Source organism: Apodemus sylvaticus, chromosome 18, assembly GCF_947179515.1.
Source record: "Apodemus sylvaticus chromosome 18, mApoSyl1.1, whole genome shotgun sequence".
NCBI lineage: Eukaryota > Metazoa > Chordata > Mammalia > Rodentia > Muridae > Apodemus > Apodemus sylvaticus.
The window spans coordinates 12,164,708-12,181,740 of NC_067489.1; the positions used below are offsets into that span (position 1 = coordinate 12,164,708).

Here is a 17,033-nt window from a genome sequence, read left to right on the forward strand (position 1 = left end):
CTTCAACGGAGGAATGGATACAAAAAATGTGGTATATCTACACAATGGAGTACTATTCAGCCATTAGAAACAATGAATTCATGAAATTCTTAGACAAATGGATGGAGCTGGAGAACATCATACTAAGTGAGGTAACCCAGTCTCAAAAGATCAATCATGGTATGCACTCACTGATAAGTGGATATTAGCCTAGAAACTTTGAATACCCAAGACATAGTCCATAAATTAAATGATGTCCAAAAAGAATGGAGGAGTGGCCCCTGGTTCTGGAAAGACTCAGTGCAAGAGTATAGGGGAATTCCAGAACAGGGAAGCAGGAAGGGGTAGATGGAGGAACAGGGGGAGGGAAGAGGGCTTATGGGACGTGCAGGAGTGGGGACCCAGAAAAGGGGAAATCATTTGAAATGTAAATAAAAAATATATCAATAAAAAAATCAAAAAAAAAGAAAAGAAAAGAAAAAATATTCAGACAAGTAGTAAAATAAAATAGTAGGATAAAATTGTAGTGTTATTTACCATCAATGATTAATGCATGGAGCAAGTTACTTTGCAGAATGGAAAACATGTACACAAAATTCAAAGTGTGTTTTAAGTGTAAGCAAGTATGTGATAATCTAATTTTTGTGGGGTTTCAGTATTTTTTTCTAAAAATTAAACATAACATTTAACTAAAAAAATAAAAAAAATTAAAAAAACTAATTAATATAAAAAAAGGAGTCTGAATGACTGGGAAGATTATGCAATGCTTTATAGTCACTTTAGTTAAGATCACTTAATTAAATCAACCCACAATTGAAAGGATTTAGAATTTGAAAACTATGTATCTAAACTTTCTGATGATTTTTAAATGCCTTCCGACTGAAGGAGGGGGAATGTGTCAAATGGCCAGTTTCTTCTTCCTTCTCTGACTTAACGTTCTAGAATAATGGCTATAATTTATCAGAACTTTTAGTCAAGGATGTCTTGTCCATCTTGGAGTTCAAACCTTGTAAAGCCTGTGAATAACACCTGCATTTGCCATGATCATCTGTTTCTATTTTTCTTATTTTGGATTTCTGATTTCTGTGTGTAGAATTATCTAAATATCAGGACAATTTTATTTATCACATCCAAGCACCATTTGAAACAATTAATGGTATACAATATTTTATGCCATACTCAATACTACAAATATTACTCTTTACTGATTATTCATGCTGTCTTTTTACCTGCTGTAATAAAAACTGTCATTCACATTCAGAATTATTTTCAGGGAATGAGTTTCTCACACACCTACTTTTGGTGATTTCTTGAATTCTTATCAATCTTATCAATTGAGCGACAGCTTGTCAAAAATAAGATGGTCTCATTGTAGAATAACAGTGGGGGACAACCTCAAATTAAACAAACCCTGCTAGACATCTTTTTTACATTGTTCTGCCTGAATATGAATGTAATATCTGGTATCTAGTAGTTCAGGTGGGTCCTTTAAAGAATGAGACCAATGAAATTCAATGATTCGGTGATTCATGGCTTACACTAAGAGCATATACAGCCTGAAGCTGTCATCATAAATTTAAAACACACTAAATTGAAGCATTCTCAGGCTACCTAGCCTGGAATTTCCTAGCAGAGCAGCAGAGTAGTGTCTCTTGTCTCTACTGTGGCTGTCACAGCCAGAAACTGTCGATGATAGTTCCTACACCATTGCACTGGCTAGTTTTGCAGTCAACTTGACATAGGCTGGAGTTGTCACAGAGAAAGGAGCTTCAGTTGGGGAAGTACCTCCAAGAGATTCAGCTGTAAGGCATTTTCTCACCTGGTGATCAAGGGAGAAGCGCTCATTGTGGGTGGTGCCATCTCTGAGCTGGTAGTCTTGGGTTCTATAAGAGAGCAGGCTGAGCAAGCTAGTAAGAAATATCCCTCCATGGCCTCTGCAACAGCTTCTGCTTTCTTACCTGCTTGAGTTCCAGTCCTGACTTCCTTTAGTGATGAACAGCAATGTAGAAGTGTAAGCTGAATAAACCCTTTCCTCTCCAACCTGCTTCTTGGTCATGATGTTTTGTCCAGGAATAGAAACCCCGACTAAGACAACCGTGTTCTAGGCAATACCATGGGTATATCTGAGATAAACAAAATTTGAAATTCAAAATGTACTTTCTGCCAGTGTATATAGCACTCTGGCATCAAACCACGTAGAGAAAAAAATCCATCAAGTCACAGAACCACAACTAGGGGGAAACCCAGATGTCTCTGTTTTGAACTGCTCTTCACTTGTCCAGTGTGCCCCACTTATACAAGCCTGCCTGCCTACATGTGATTTGATGCTATGTGTCTATGAATTGCATCTTCTGAGGACTCCTCCAGGCTTCCTCAACTTCTGGGTTCTCCGACTATCGTCTGGAAGCATTTTTATCTACCTGTTTCTGGTATGACTTCACTGTATCCAGGGTATCTGGTACACACATAAGAGGACACCCTCTGACCCGGAGAGAACTCAAAGTATCTGAACACAGAGATATTTTCTCAGTAAACATAAGTTGCTCTGAACAAATTTCAGGTCTTCCTGTCAGGTGACAGGGTTTTTAGGAAATCCAAGCACAGACCACTACCATGTACACTAATGCTAGCTATTTCTAGTCCAGCAGAGCAAGAACAAGAATGGAATGATTTAGAGAATAAATAAGATGGAAGTTGGACAACCAAGGCATGCCTTGGCAGTTCATATTTAGTAAATATTAACTCTATGAATAGTTACTGCATGTAAAGTCAGACCCTCCAGTAACATTAATTTGATTATATTAGAAATTATTTTCTAGTCTAAATCTTGTAGATTTCTGAGAGGGGATAGAATTTGGTAAAAAAAAAAAAGTTATCAAGTATATTTTAAAATTCCTACCACCTTAGCATTTTCTTTATTATTATTCTTATTATTCTTTAGGTGGATTTATAAAGCAAATTAAGATGACAAAGTTTAATTTTTGACTATTTTAAGCAGCTTAAGTGAAGCAGCTAGTGTCCCTTCAGGAAACTCTACCTGTGTATCAAGGAAGCACTTAGGAAAGAGCACTGCTAGAGAGAATCTAGCTAGCATCATGTCCTTGACTACTTCAGTAGAAGTCAGTCTCATTGGTATCAAACTAACTTGGTATTCAACACAGAACTGGAAATACAGACACTGACAGCAGACACTATATTACCTGATCACTTTAGTTGTACAATCTACAGTCAGAAAAAATATCACTGGCCTATTCTAGAAGAGATGAGCAGAGAGACACTTTATTTAACCCTCAGATAAAACCCTTGCTAGGATAGATGGGTCTGTTCAACAGAAACAGAAAGGAAGATTGCACCGATCCTTCATCTCTCTTCTGGGCCCCAGGCTAGAGCTATATTAAGCCACTGGAAGGTGGAAAAAAATTGAAGTAGCGTGCACCCTGATCTAGAAAGACTACCCTTTCTAGAAAGAATGTGCCCCTGAATGGCATGCATGCTCCCTGAGATGTCACCCTGAGACCCAATGCTGAACAGAAGAAACAATACTCAAAGGACATTTAAGTTTGTGTCTATATGATAGTTCATAGCATCCCGCTGCCTGGGACCTATCCTCAGAGTATGTCACTGCAGGAACCAGCTCCTGGGCCTGGATAATGGGCTTAAGGAGATCCCCTGCTCAGAAATTGCTACCTCTCAAACAGTGGCTGAAATTGCATACCCACCGAATGGTTTGTAAAGGCCTGAGATTCCTACAATGGCCACATTGAGACCCTCAAGTTTATGAGAGTTCCTAATGGAAAAGGATCTGAAGGGGGCCTTCCCATCAACACGCCTCATGAGGGAGCCTTACTTTGGAGTCTGGAGGCCTTAGAATATCCCAGTGTTATTCAGCTAATGGAAGTCTGTAGTACTTCTTGAACTGACTGAGACAATAGGGTCATCCTAGTGTTTAAGCATATAGACTAAGACCTAAGGACATGCGTGGACAAGGCACCCCCATCTCCACCCCAGGATTGCTGGTCGAGATCATAAATGATCTGGTACATCAGTTTCTCAGCAGCCTAGATTTTCTCCATGCAAATTGTATTGTTCACCAAGATCTCAAACTAGGGTACATTCTGGTGACAAATACTCTTAACAGTCAAGCTTGCTGACTTTTGCCTAGGCAGATTCTACAGCTACCAGATGGCTCCTCACACCTGTGGTTGTTATAATCCAGTACACTCTTGTGTTCCTCAAGTTCATCTGCAGTCTACATTTGCAACACCTGTGGACAGGTGGCAATGTCTGATGGATCTTTGCTGAGATGTCTCACTGAATGCAGCTCTTCCTTGGAAGCCCAGTTAGGTAAAATCTTTGATCTCATTGGGTTGCCTCCAGAAGGTAACAGGCCTCAAGATAGATCTCTACCCTGCCCCCCATCTCCCCAAACCTCTTCCCACAGAGGGGCTTTGACCAATGCAATCAGTGGTTCCCAGATGAAGGAGTATGAGGCAAGCAGCTGTTGGAAATGCTGACTTTTAACCCACATAAGCAATACCTGCCTTCTGAGACCTGCAGCACTCATTATCTCCATAAGGAAGAAAATGACCCAGAGCAAGATGCGAAGTGGCTGCCTTTCTCTGCTTCTGGACACTCAAGTGGAGAGAACTCCACTGAAAAGCCAGCCTCCGCCTTCCTCTCAGGCTGGGGAGACTCCTCCAGCTTTTATAGAGAATATTTTAAGCCTTAAATGGCATTCCTCTCGCCTCCTCTTGAGGCTTACCCCCTTGCCCTCCGGTTTTACTACACTAAAGGGTGGCTCTAGCTTGCCTACTTCTCTCCCTCCATTATATTTGAGATTCTTTGTTTTTATACAGGAAAACAAAACAAAACCACATTAAACCACCATCATCAAAAACAACAACAATAATACAGTTTACCACCAAGATAACACATCAAATATTAATGTCTGAAATGATTGACAATAGAAATTCAGGACCTCTGGAACTTTCTGTAGACTATGGGAAAACTTTGTATACGATTATGAAGACTTGTCTTGGACAGAGTAATCAGGTGGAGGACGTGCGCGCACCCCCCGCCCCCCCCCCCCCACACACACAGAGTCAAGCCCTCACCCAGTCCACAATTGATCACCTCTTTCTTTGAGCTTCCCTACTGTGGCCTTCATAGGCAATGGAAACACTGTTCCCTTCTCTTTCATCTTAGGGAATTTTATTCTCAGGAGCATCTTCCTAACTTTACATGATTTTTGATTTTCATTACACTTGAAAACTGACCAAATGAATATACATTTCTTCAAATCCAAGGGATATTTACTATCCAGTATGCATTATTGCCATCTGATAGATGTTAATATTAGTAGTTATACTTTTGATTGTCCCTCTCAAATCTTCTTTTTCTTTGTCTTTATGATTCTATCCCTCCTCATGTTCTCTTTTTCTTCCTAGTCATCTGTCTTATTCATTAAAGTCCTTTTACTGAATTTCCACAGCATACAAAATGAAGTTCAGAGTCTACTAGGCCTACTAGGCTTTGTATGATCTGCCTGCAGTCTTTGTGTGTGTGTGTGTGTGTGTTTAAACTGTTTATTTTTTCTTGATAATTCCTGAATTTTTAATTCATTCTTTGATAATTTTGTACTCATTCATAATGTGTTTTGATCATATAAATTCTCTTTCTAATGCCTCCAAGAACCCCCTTAAACATCACTTTCTGACTTCTTGTCCTTTGTCCATAGCTCACTGATCTTTTAATTTGATGTTTACATGTCTTGGAATCCTACTGGATTGTTGGACTTTAGATGCCCTGCCTAGCTAATTACAGTAATTATCTATGTGCACATTAACCACTGTGCTTTGGGAAAAGTGGTAGAATCCTACTTTAGGTAGGAATTAGCTGCCAATGGCAGTGTTTCTACCAAGTAGTACAGTACAGTACACAGTCACTACTGCCCTGTGCATTGCAAACTAGAGCAGCAATAAACAGCATAGGTGATGGCAAGAGATGCAGAGAGAAGGGGGAACTGGAGAAGGAGGAGAGAATTCATAACAGTGACAGTTCAGTGGCTATCTACAGCCTAGTGTGGCCTGTGGGTGAAGCTATGCTAGGCAGCTGTAGAGCCACAATTAGATGATAGAAGGGTTAGAAGGTAGTCCAGAGATGGGCACTCATGTATCCAAATTTGGGAGAAAGAAAAGTACTGGCAAAGAACAAGTCTTATTTCATCAAGCTCTGGGCCAATTCACAGGGCTTGACTTTCTGCAACCAACCCCTGGGAAAGTATATGAAATGAACTGGCAAAGACCCCCTTGCCCTCCAAACAACTCCCCCTGCTAACTATTTCAGTATTCTGAGGCTTAGTTCAAGTGGGAACTTCAGGATAAAGCTGGAATTGAATTGCTGACCAGTGCTTATTTCTAACTAGTTTGCACAATAATGTAGCTGAGCGGGTGGTGCATGCCTGTAATTCCAGCACCTGGATGGTAGAGGCTGGAAGACAAAAGCAAGTTCCTGACTAGCCAGGGCTACTTAATGAGCCTGTCACCAGGAACAAACAAGTGGATCACTCCTGCATGAGACGTTTTCTGATTTTTTCTAAAATGAGTTTTAAAAATATGGACAAAAATATGTTTGTCATGGAAAACATATATTTCTCTAATATGGGACTTGTTTAGTAGTAATTTGTCAAAATTTATGGTTAAGAAAAATCACTAAAAACTGCCTTTGGGTAAGTTTAAATTTTTAAAGTTCTAGAAAATAAATAAACCCTGTTATTGGCATAGTAGTTTATTGTCTTCATTAGGCATGCTAATGTGACTTAAAGTGAAAAAATATAATTATCTTTGATTAGATTAAATAACTATTTTATTCAATCTATGAATCCTCTTTAGCTTGAAGTTTTGCTTCTGAGTGGATGATTTCTGTGTCTGCTTTATGACTATTACCATAAATTCATATAAGACAGCATTTAGTTACAGAGATCATGCATACAAACATATGAAACCTGATTTATGTGTTAACCTGGCCATGCCACAGTGCTGAAATATTTGTCCAAACAGTATTCTGAATGGAATTTTTTGACAATGAGATTAAATTATTATAGTTTTAGAAAAGCATATTACCTCAGTAGGGGTGGGTTGTATCCAATCAGTTCACGTCTTGACTAGATAAAGAAATCAGCTGGTCAAAGCTAGAGAAATTCTACCAGCAAAAGTCTTGACTCACAATGCAAATATTACATGGGCCTTTGGCTGACAACCTCTTTCAGGTTTTGCTTCCAACACGTTTTCACAATACCTGCGCCATCTCCACTGAATCAATGTGTCTTCACACACTTAGATTCTAGGCTGGTCTTTCTCAGAAGAGCTCTACCAATTCAACTTGACATAGTTCACATAATTTCTGTGGCAAATAGATCACTGAGCTTTAATAGTTATGAATATTTTTGTTTTAATTTTTGAGTTTCCTGGTATGATTTCATTTGAAGACATGATAATGAAAACCAGTTGGAAGTCAAGCAGTCTACAGCAATGTTTCTCATTCTGTGGATTGTGACCCTTTGGGGGGTTGCATATTTGATATCCTGCATATCAGATATTTATATTACTACCCATAACTAACAAAATTACAGTTATAAATTAGCAATAAAATAACATTATGGTTAGAAGACATAAATCAGGAACTACATGAAAGGGTCACAGCACTAGGAAGGTTGAGATTCGCTGTTCTGGTCTAAGATGTTTTGAGGTAAGTGCTGGACACTGGGCATGAAACAATATAATAAAATGATTAATAACAGATACATGAACTGATAAGATAGGCAACTCTATGGTGGAAGAGACAAGGGTTTTGTCTCTTTCCATGTTCTTAGAGGTGGAAGGAGAAATAAATACTATATCTCCTGACACCTGTTAGTAATGGGGTCTTGTATTTTTTATTTAGGTCTATTAGTAAGAAAAGAATAATTTCCCAGCTTCTGCAGGGCCACCCACAATATTCAACCCTCATGCTACTCTCATGCTACACACATATAACTTGCTTGGCTCAGATGTTCACCACATACATGACGAGATTCTCAAAGACTTACTGACAATGTCTCTGATCTTCCCTGATTCACTTGATTGTTCTTGGGCATTGCTCTTATACTACATAGGAGGATATTAGAGAAACATGTAGAAATCTACAAATTTGTGGTTGGGTATGCATGTACTAACATCTCCATTTCCCTTCTTACTGTTCTTCTATCTCATATACTCAGATCCTTCAGCTACCACACCAAGAAACATGGTGTTTGTTTGACTGTGATCTCTGACCTGTCCAGATTATTTCTTTCCAAAGCTGTGTTGTTATCAGCCCTAACTTTGCCCAGACCATCAGTAGAAGGTTTCTCCTCTAGAAACACAGGCTATCAATGAATCAGAAACTTGACCTGCTGATTGTGGCCTCCTGTACCCTAGGTCCCAGCAACCTTTCAAATCTCTTTGGCATCTTTTACTGTTCACTCTCCTTAGAATTGAGCTTCTTTGAGAGTTAAAACTATCCTTTTATCTCTAGAGCTTAAAAATTTAAACGGCACCAAAATGTCACTGAATAAATATATGTTGAATAAATGGGTTTGTTCTAGTTTTGAATTTTAATAACATCGGGTAAACAAGGCATGGATGACTATTAATCCAGAGAGCTTTACTTTAATAATTTGTGTGGTCCATGCCAGGAGACCACAATCCATTGGCAACACGGATAGTGCTGGATAATTAGGTCCCTCTGTTCTATTGTTTTTGTGTGTGTATTGTTGTTGATAATGGATGGGGTGTCTGTTATATGCTTTTAGACCCATAGGTGCTGCTATCTATAAGAATCTTTGGATTAATTCTAAGATAATCTGAATCAAAGTTTTTTGTCAGCTTAGTGTACTAATAGGTAAAACAAAGGAAAGGAAGATACTTGAACCTTTCTGATTTTTCCAAGGATACAAGGAGTTCTACAGGTCTCTGTTCTTGCTGCATGTATCAAAAATGAACACAATGATCATTTATGCCTTAGGCATCTGGGGTTCAATAACAGGGAGAAACATCAAGACATATTGCACACCTAACTTTACCTGTGGTCCTTAGTATTTTGGTTTTTGTGTAGATGTTCATTTCACAAGCTTCTTCCTAATCATTAAAAAGATGTACTGTGAACAGCTTGCTTCCCTCTTACTGATTTCTCAACATGCCTGAGTTCTAGGCTTCATGAAGTCACTAAATGTGAATGTACTTTTGTATCTTAAAAAAATGAGCATAGCCGATAAAGGTGGTGGCTCACACCTGTAATCCCAGCACTCTGGGAGGCAGAGGCAGGAGGATTTCTCAGTTCAAGGCCAGCCTGGTCTACAGAGTGAATTCCAGGTCAGCCAAGGCTACACAGAGAAACCCTGTCTCAAAAAAACCAATCCAAAAAAAAAAAGGAGCATATATTAACCAAACCATGATACAGATATTCTTGAAGGGCCATGCTAAAGAGATGATTAAAATACCAAAGAACATCTCATTGTCCCTTTAACGGACATGTTTTAGAATACAGTGCTGCTTGGTACTTGCACACTTGCGGGAAACTGTAGTGAATGGGCCTGGTGTTGTTCTTGTGAACCAATCCCCTAATGAATAAAGGAGCTAATCACTAGGCAAGTAGGAGAGACATCCAGGTTGGATGGAGGAAGAGAGGAAGCAGGAGAGAGTTAAGTCTTTTGGAGTGGGATATCATGAGGACAAGATGTAGCTACAATTGTCTCTCAGTTTCAATGGTGGATCTGCAAGGATTCACCACCAGAGGATTTAGATTTAATAAGGCTTTCAAAAATAGGGTTTTAGTTGTTGTGCATAGGATTGAATTACCATTGTTTCTGAAATAAGTCTGTGGCATTTTCCTACACGTGGTGGTTCAACTGGTTTCAAAAGATAAAAGGTATAGTGGCAAATTGTGGGTTTGCCAGATGTGCACTACAAAGGCCATGGGGATTTGAAGCATGTTGCTGGTGTGGTAGCAACTCACCAGTGGGAACCTAGGGAGCTGGGTAGAGAGATTTTGGAGCTCTGAGTCAGAGAATCTCCATGAGACAAAACTGGTCAGCCATTGTCTGCCAGTGCATGGCAGGCCAGGCTGACAGGGCAGAGACTTGGTGGCAGTAGTACAGAAACTTGTAGTTCTTTTATAATATTTCCTGCAACAGGAAATAGCATGAGGATAAGCAAAGAAAGTCAATTGTATATTTTCTAATACTAAGAATGTTATTGCCTTGAATATAGAGTCATTCAGTCATTCAATAAGCTACAGTTTGAATGAAAAACTAGACTGGTGTTCAGAATTAGCTTACTAAATGTATTTATATAATTCAACAAAAATGCAAACATCTCTCCTGCTACTTTAAGCTAAAATATATACATTTGGAAAATATAAACTTCAGTTTTTCAACTAATATATAGCTAAGATAAATTTAAGAAGTTCAGATTGTACTGTAGAAGGAACCAGGAACTGAACTGAACTGAGCATTTTGGTTATCATGATATGTCTGATTTGAAAGAGAAAACTATTCTCTCTGGAGGGGACCCAGCTAGGAACACACAGATTGGTGGAGTAGCTGGGATGGAAATCTTTCTGCCGCCATTTGCACCAGGGCTGGGAGACTCCACAGCCTTCTGTGCATAGCCAGCAAGGAGGGAGTGATCTCCCAGCAGGCTTTCACTTTTGAATGCAGAGGTGAGATCTCTACCTTCTCTCTGGAGGGGACCCAGCTAGGAACACACAGGGCCTAACATCAGTGGAGCAGCTGGGACTGAAGTCTTCCTGCCTGCTGCCATTTGCACCAGTGAATTGGGAAACTCCACAGTCTTCTGTGCATAGCCCACCAGGAGAGAGAGATCTCCCAGCAGTGCTTTCACTTTTGAGCTCAGAGAAGTAAGGATACAGGCTTACAGGCCCACAGAAGGAACAAACTCCAGCCAGAGACAGGAATACCAACTAGCACCAGTTCCGAGAGGGAAGCACAAGGACCCTACCAACAGAAACCAAGGCCACATGACAACATCAGAACCCAGTTCTCCCACCACAGCAAGTCCCAGATACGCCAACACACTGGAAAAGCAAGAGTTGGATTTAAAATCATATTTCATGATGCTGATAGAGGGCTTCAAGAAATACTTAAGTAACTCCATTAAAGAAATACAGGAGAACATCGGTCAACAGGTAAAAGCCCTTAAAGAGGAAACACAAAAATCCCTTAAAGAAATACAGGCGATCATGGGTCAACAGGCAGAAGCCCATAAAGAAGAAACACAAAAATTCCTTAAAGAATTACAGGAAAACACAAATAATCAAGTGAAGGAACTGAACAAAACCATCCAGGATCTAAAAGTGAAAGTAGAAACAATAAAGAAATCACAAAGTGAGACATCTCCGGAGACTGAAAACCTTGGAAAGAATTCAGGAGTCATAGATGCAAGCATCAACAACAAAATACAAGAGGAAGAAGAAAGAACCTCAGCTGCTCAAGATACCATAGAAAACATTTACTCAAAAGTCAAAGAAAATGCAAAATGCATAAAGCTGGTAACCCAAAACATCCAGGAACTCCAGGACACAATGAGAAGATCAAACCTAAGGATTATAGGTATAGATGAGAGCGAGGATTTACATCTTAAAGGTCGAGTAAATATCTTCAACAAAATTGTAGAAAGAAAACTTCCCTAACCTAGAGAAAGAGATGCCCATGGAATTATAAGATGCCTTCAGAACTCCAAACAGACTGGACCAGAACAGAAAATCCTTCCAGCACATAATAATCAAAAACACCAAATTCACTAAACAAAGAAAGAATATTAAAAGCAGTAAGGGAAAAAGGCCAAGTAACTTATAAAGACAGACCTATCAGAATCACACCAGACTTCTCACCAGAGAAAATGAAAGCTAGATGATCCTGGGCAGACCTCATACAGACCCTAAGAGAACACAAATGCGAGCCCAGGCTACTATACCTAGCAACACTCTCAATCATCAAAATGGAGAAACCAAGATATTCTATGATAAAACCAAATTTGCACAATATCTGTCCACAAATCCAGCCCTACAAAGGATAATTGATAGAAAATACCACACAAGGAGAGAAACTACACCCTAGAAAAAGCAAGAAAGTAATCTTCTTTCAACAAACCCAAAAGAATATACCCACATAAACAGAAAAAATAACATCAAAAATAACACAAGACAACAACCACTATTCCCTAATATCTCTTAACAACAATGGACTCAACTCCCCAATAAAAAGACATAGATTAACAAAATATTTCTCATGTAAATCTTCAATTTTATCAGAAAATGTTTGCAATTCCCCTTTTAATTAATTTAGTAATTTTTTTATATCTACCATTTTATCTGTATTATTTTTCATAATAATCTTCAATTTTAATATGCCTTTCTATATACTTCCTCTATTTTATCAGAAATATTTTCAATGTAAATCTTGGATTTTATCACAAATGTTTCTAATTCCACCTTCAATTAATTTAGAAAGAGTTTTTACATCAACCATTCTTTATGTAAAATTTTCCATGAAATGGTCAACTTTAACCCGTTTGTCTATTTCTTGAATTTTACCAGAAATATTTTCCATGTAAAATTCAATGATTGCCAACTTTATTGTATAGAAATTGCACTTTAATAAAGTGATGTAAAAAGAAAATAAAAAGAAAACTCTACAGCAAGATAGCTTAGGCTGTGTGTGCATGAAAATGGAAACAAGCATCATGGAAGTTCAGTGGAATTCCTATTCCTTCTGTAGAAAGGGCTATATTTGAATATTTTAAATATCTCATGAGTTGACTTGAATTCATGAAATTCTTAGGCAAATGGATGGAGCTAGAAAACATCATACTAAGTGAGGTAACCCAGACTCAAAAGGTGAATCATGGTATGCACTCACTAATAAGTGGATATTAACCTAGAAAACTGGAATACCCCAAACATAATCCATACATCAAATGAGGTACAAGAAGAAAGGAGGAGTGGCCCCTTGTTCTAGAAAGACTCAGTGAAGAAGTATAGGGCAAAACCAGAACGGGGAAGTGGGAAGGGGTGGGTGGGAGGACAGGGGGAGAAAAGGGGGCTTATGGGACTTTCGGGGAGTGGGGGGTTAGAAAAGGGGAAATCATTTGAAATGTAAATAAAAAATATATCGAATAAAAAAAAAAGACAAAAAAAAAAGAAGAAAAAAAAAAAAGCTATTCTAAGGCCAGATTCTCTTTTCTTGCTTTAGTACCATGCCTGCATGTTGCCTTTCTCCCTGCCATGATGACAATGGACTAGAACTCGAAACTCCAATTAAATGCTTTCTTTTATAAGAGTTGCCATGGTCATAGTATAGTGTCTCTTCAAAGCAATAGAATACTGCCCAAGACATGTATTATCATTTTAATTCTTTTCAGGGACAAAACTATATCTTATTCTTAGAATCTTAAAAAAAATTGTAACAAATGCATATGCCTAGAACTACAATTATAAATTCCATCTCTGGATAGAATTTGCTCAAATAAAATGTAAGCACCAATGTTTTCAATTTTTGGTACCATATGTAGATCACATTAGATATCAAAGACAAGTTGAAACTGAAATGAAATTAACCACAACCTTGAAAAAAATGCACTGAATTTCAAACTGGGAAAACAGAAAGTCGTTAATATGAGATTTCAAAATGTAAAAGTTAAAGTTATATTTAAATTACTGTGCTTGAGAGACCAAAAAGCAAAACATGTAACATGTAAACCTACCTATAACATGTAAACTCCTAACTTATATAGACTGGTCTTGAGCAGCCTACTTCCCCTTTTTCCTAGATATCGAAACCTCTTAAGTTGACTGACTGGCCTTGTAAAATTTGCTGTTCAGGCCAAATAGTAGGTCGTAAAACTAACTGCTGCTTCTATGTAATCAAACTTGCTTATTCTGCTAAAAAGATGACTAGGACAAATGCAAGACATACATGTTAAAATTAGATCCTGCCCACAGGTAGACACATGTCATCTTATGGGTTTTGCCTTTATAAGCCCTTTACTGACATGGCTAGGGGATGTATCTTCGGAGTGCTCTCAGGTGCAGTCCTGTCCCTGACCTAAATGAAAAGCCACTTATCAAACTAAATTTATGTCCATGGTGAGTTTTTGAGAGACCTCCAGATCCATAATAGTTAGTCTTCTAAAAAGTGAAATATTAATCTTCAAAAATAAAGCAGCCAATGGTTATGTCTACTGATCACAGATCACTGTTAGTATAAAATTCACAAATGTGATGTCAAAGTAAAACTGTGAAGCTTCTCACACACCTAAAAGGATTTACCAGAGGAGCATGACCACTACTTGACCATGACATGACCTTAGTATGATCGTGGTGCAACTACATGCTTACTCAGTTGATTTTACCGATGAGAAATGCTGTGGTAATCCAACAACTCTCCTTTGTCTTTTCTAAAGAGTTTGCACAACAACCCATGTGGGACTCTGGCTTTCCACCCTCAGTCAGCTACTGGGTGGCTCATTCCTTTCTGTTCTCCTCGGAAATACCACTTTAACTTTTAGCACTAGAACCCACAATGCACTTCTCCCAACCATATTACTGTTACTTTCTATCGGCCTGTCTGTATACATGTGTTTATTCCACAAACTAGAAATATTTTGAAACTTCATTTCTTTGATAATTACGTTATACCTACTTGATGTAATTATAAGTAAAGATACGGGAGAGTTTAAAGTCAGTATATAACCAATGATATCCATAGAACAAGTAGTCAAAGATAGGATAAGAAGAACAATTTGCGCCTAGATCTTGTGTATAGAGAACATAAAAATGTGTAAAAATGTATAAGAATGCACAGAAATTTAAAAAAAATATATAAAAATTAAATTATGGTTTGCCTTGTAGTACTTGATAATTGTAGAGTAACTGAATCCTGAGGGGACTTGCATGCCAGCCCATCGATGAGAAGTTAAGCAACTGAATAGTTCTTTGAAAGTTATCATGGGATATTATGGAATGTGACTATGAAATAAGAGACAGCAGTTACTGACAAGAGCCCATGATAGGGCAGGACATGTGGGGATACAGTACAACATCTGACACCAAATGTCTGATGCAGGAGAGTGCTTGAATCTGTGACAGTCAGTCATCCCCTGGTATTCACTGCAGATCGTGATAGGAACTTTTACAGATGCCAAAATGCTCTTGTGGCTATGCAAGTCCCTCCCATGAAATTGTTAGTACTTGTAACCAGCTTGTGTCTTATTAGCCTATGTGCTTAAATGGTCTCTAGATTATATAATGCAAATACTAGCAAACAGTTGCCATACTATGTTGTTTAGGAAAAAAATAACACAAAAATTTGGCATGTGTTCTTCATGGCAGAAGCAGTATTTTTTTCCCTCAATATTAACAACAGAATCTATAGTTGTGGATCCACAGATACAGAGAGCTGACTCTGGCAGCCTCAGATGCTGCCAGCTGTGTAACCACAGTGGCAAGCTACAGGACGTGGTGCTTATACTAGGCAGAACCTTTCACTGAATTCAAGCATGGTTCTATGGAATCTATTGTGAAGTTCTGAGAATATACTGATGTGCTCAGTTGCCTCTTAGTCCCAAACATATTTTGTGGGGGTTATGGCCAAGGCATGTCTGTCCTATGTAATTCAATTCTAGTTTAGTTCGTAGTGTTCACTTCAACACCATTTCATTATATATGAAAATAACTATCCTATGGAAAATTTAAAATAGCACTGTTAAGAAGAGTCTGCTTTCATTTCTTCTCTTTAAGAAGCAGGCTGATGAGTGGCTCTAGCTGGTGCCTCAGTAAGAGGTGAGAGAGATGGGATTATCAACATGCCTGATGGGCAGATGATTCTCAGTAAATCAGTGACAATTAATAATGACTTTGGAGGATCGAATCCCAGCCTTTACATAAAAGGGAATGACAAATCCTTGCACAGAGTCCCAGAGGCTCCATTTGGTAGATATACATATACTTCACTGAGCAACAAAATTATTAAAAAAGAATGATTTCAAAATTCTACACCATGATCCATGGTTGGGTGCTCAAAGAGTTGATTTATGGGTGTGAGTATACAATCTGTTTGGCAATGGGACCAACTGTTACTTTATCATTTTTTAGCCGAATTGTCGCAAGGGAAAAATTGGATTTTTAAGAAAGTAATAACTAGAGACCAATGTCATTTTTAAAAGCACACAAGGAGCTTTCCTGGCTCCCAGGGAGCCTCTGCCAGTGAGCACTGGGGACTGTGTTTGCATTCATCACTGGCAGAAACAGGAGACTCGCTATTTTTATTTCTAGTGGACAGAAATACAGATCTTCCCTTGCAATGAGGTCAAGTGACCTAGGTGGCTTCAGAGCAAAACAGCCGCTGCCTTCTGGGAGAAACAGAACAGATTTCTTTTTGGAATGGAAAAACATCTCTTAAAGGTTAAAACTGGCTTAAGGGATAATGCATCCTGAATTTCTTGTTGACATTCTAGTGTGCATTCAAGAATGGAACACTGAATGCCTGGCTTCAATTTCTGTTAGTTATAGTTTTAATTTCAATAAGTACTATGCAGATACAGCACTCAAGTTAAAAGATAACATGGGTTGGTAGTGTGTGAGTTTATAATGCAGTTTCCAAAGGATACCTGTGCTTTGCAATGAGGGATACAGAGGCATATCTGGGGACTCCTTGCAATATGAAATGTTTATGGTTAGGAGAACAGTCCACAGTCCACATGGTACATTGCTACCTATAACTCCTGAGAGGCTGTAGCTGAGCAGCCAAGTGACAGACATGTGGTCAGATAGCTTTCTCCTTCTCCTAGTTTACCCATGAAAAGACCAGCCCTGCCTTTGCTTCATGAGTGCCTGTGTGGATCAGAGAATATTGCTTGCTGACATGAGTTTCCCCAAACATTAGCTGTTATGAGGTCAACTTAGCAAATTTCTGTAGAAGGAAGGACCAAATACCTCCTGTAAGTTAGATAACTTTAAGT

At 38.5% G+C, this 17,033-nt stretch overlaps 1 protein-coding gene and 1 pseudogene across 1 annotated transcript in view; one reads left to right on the top strand and one right to left on the bottom strand.

The window, feature by feature from the left end:
• LOC127668948 (cyclin-dependent kinase 4-like) overlaps window positions 1-4,493 on the top strand; it is a 34,904-nt pseudogene extending 30,411 nt beyond the window's left edge.
• Window positions 1-17,033, bottom strand: part of Csmd1 (CUB and Sushi multiple domains 1) — a 1,354,421-nt gene that overhangs the window by 670,608 nt on the left and 666,780 nt on the right. The gene's annotated exons all lie outside the window — the stretch shown is intronic.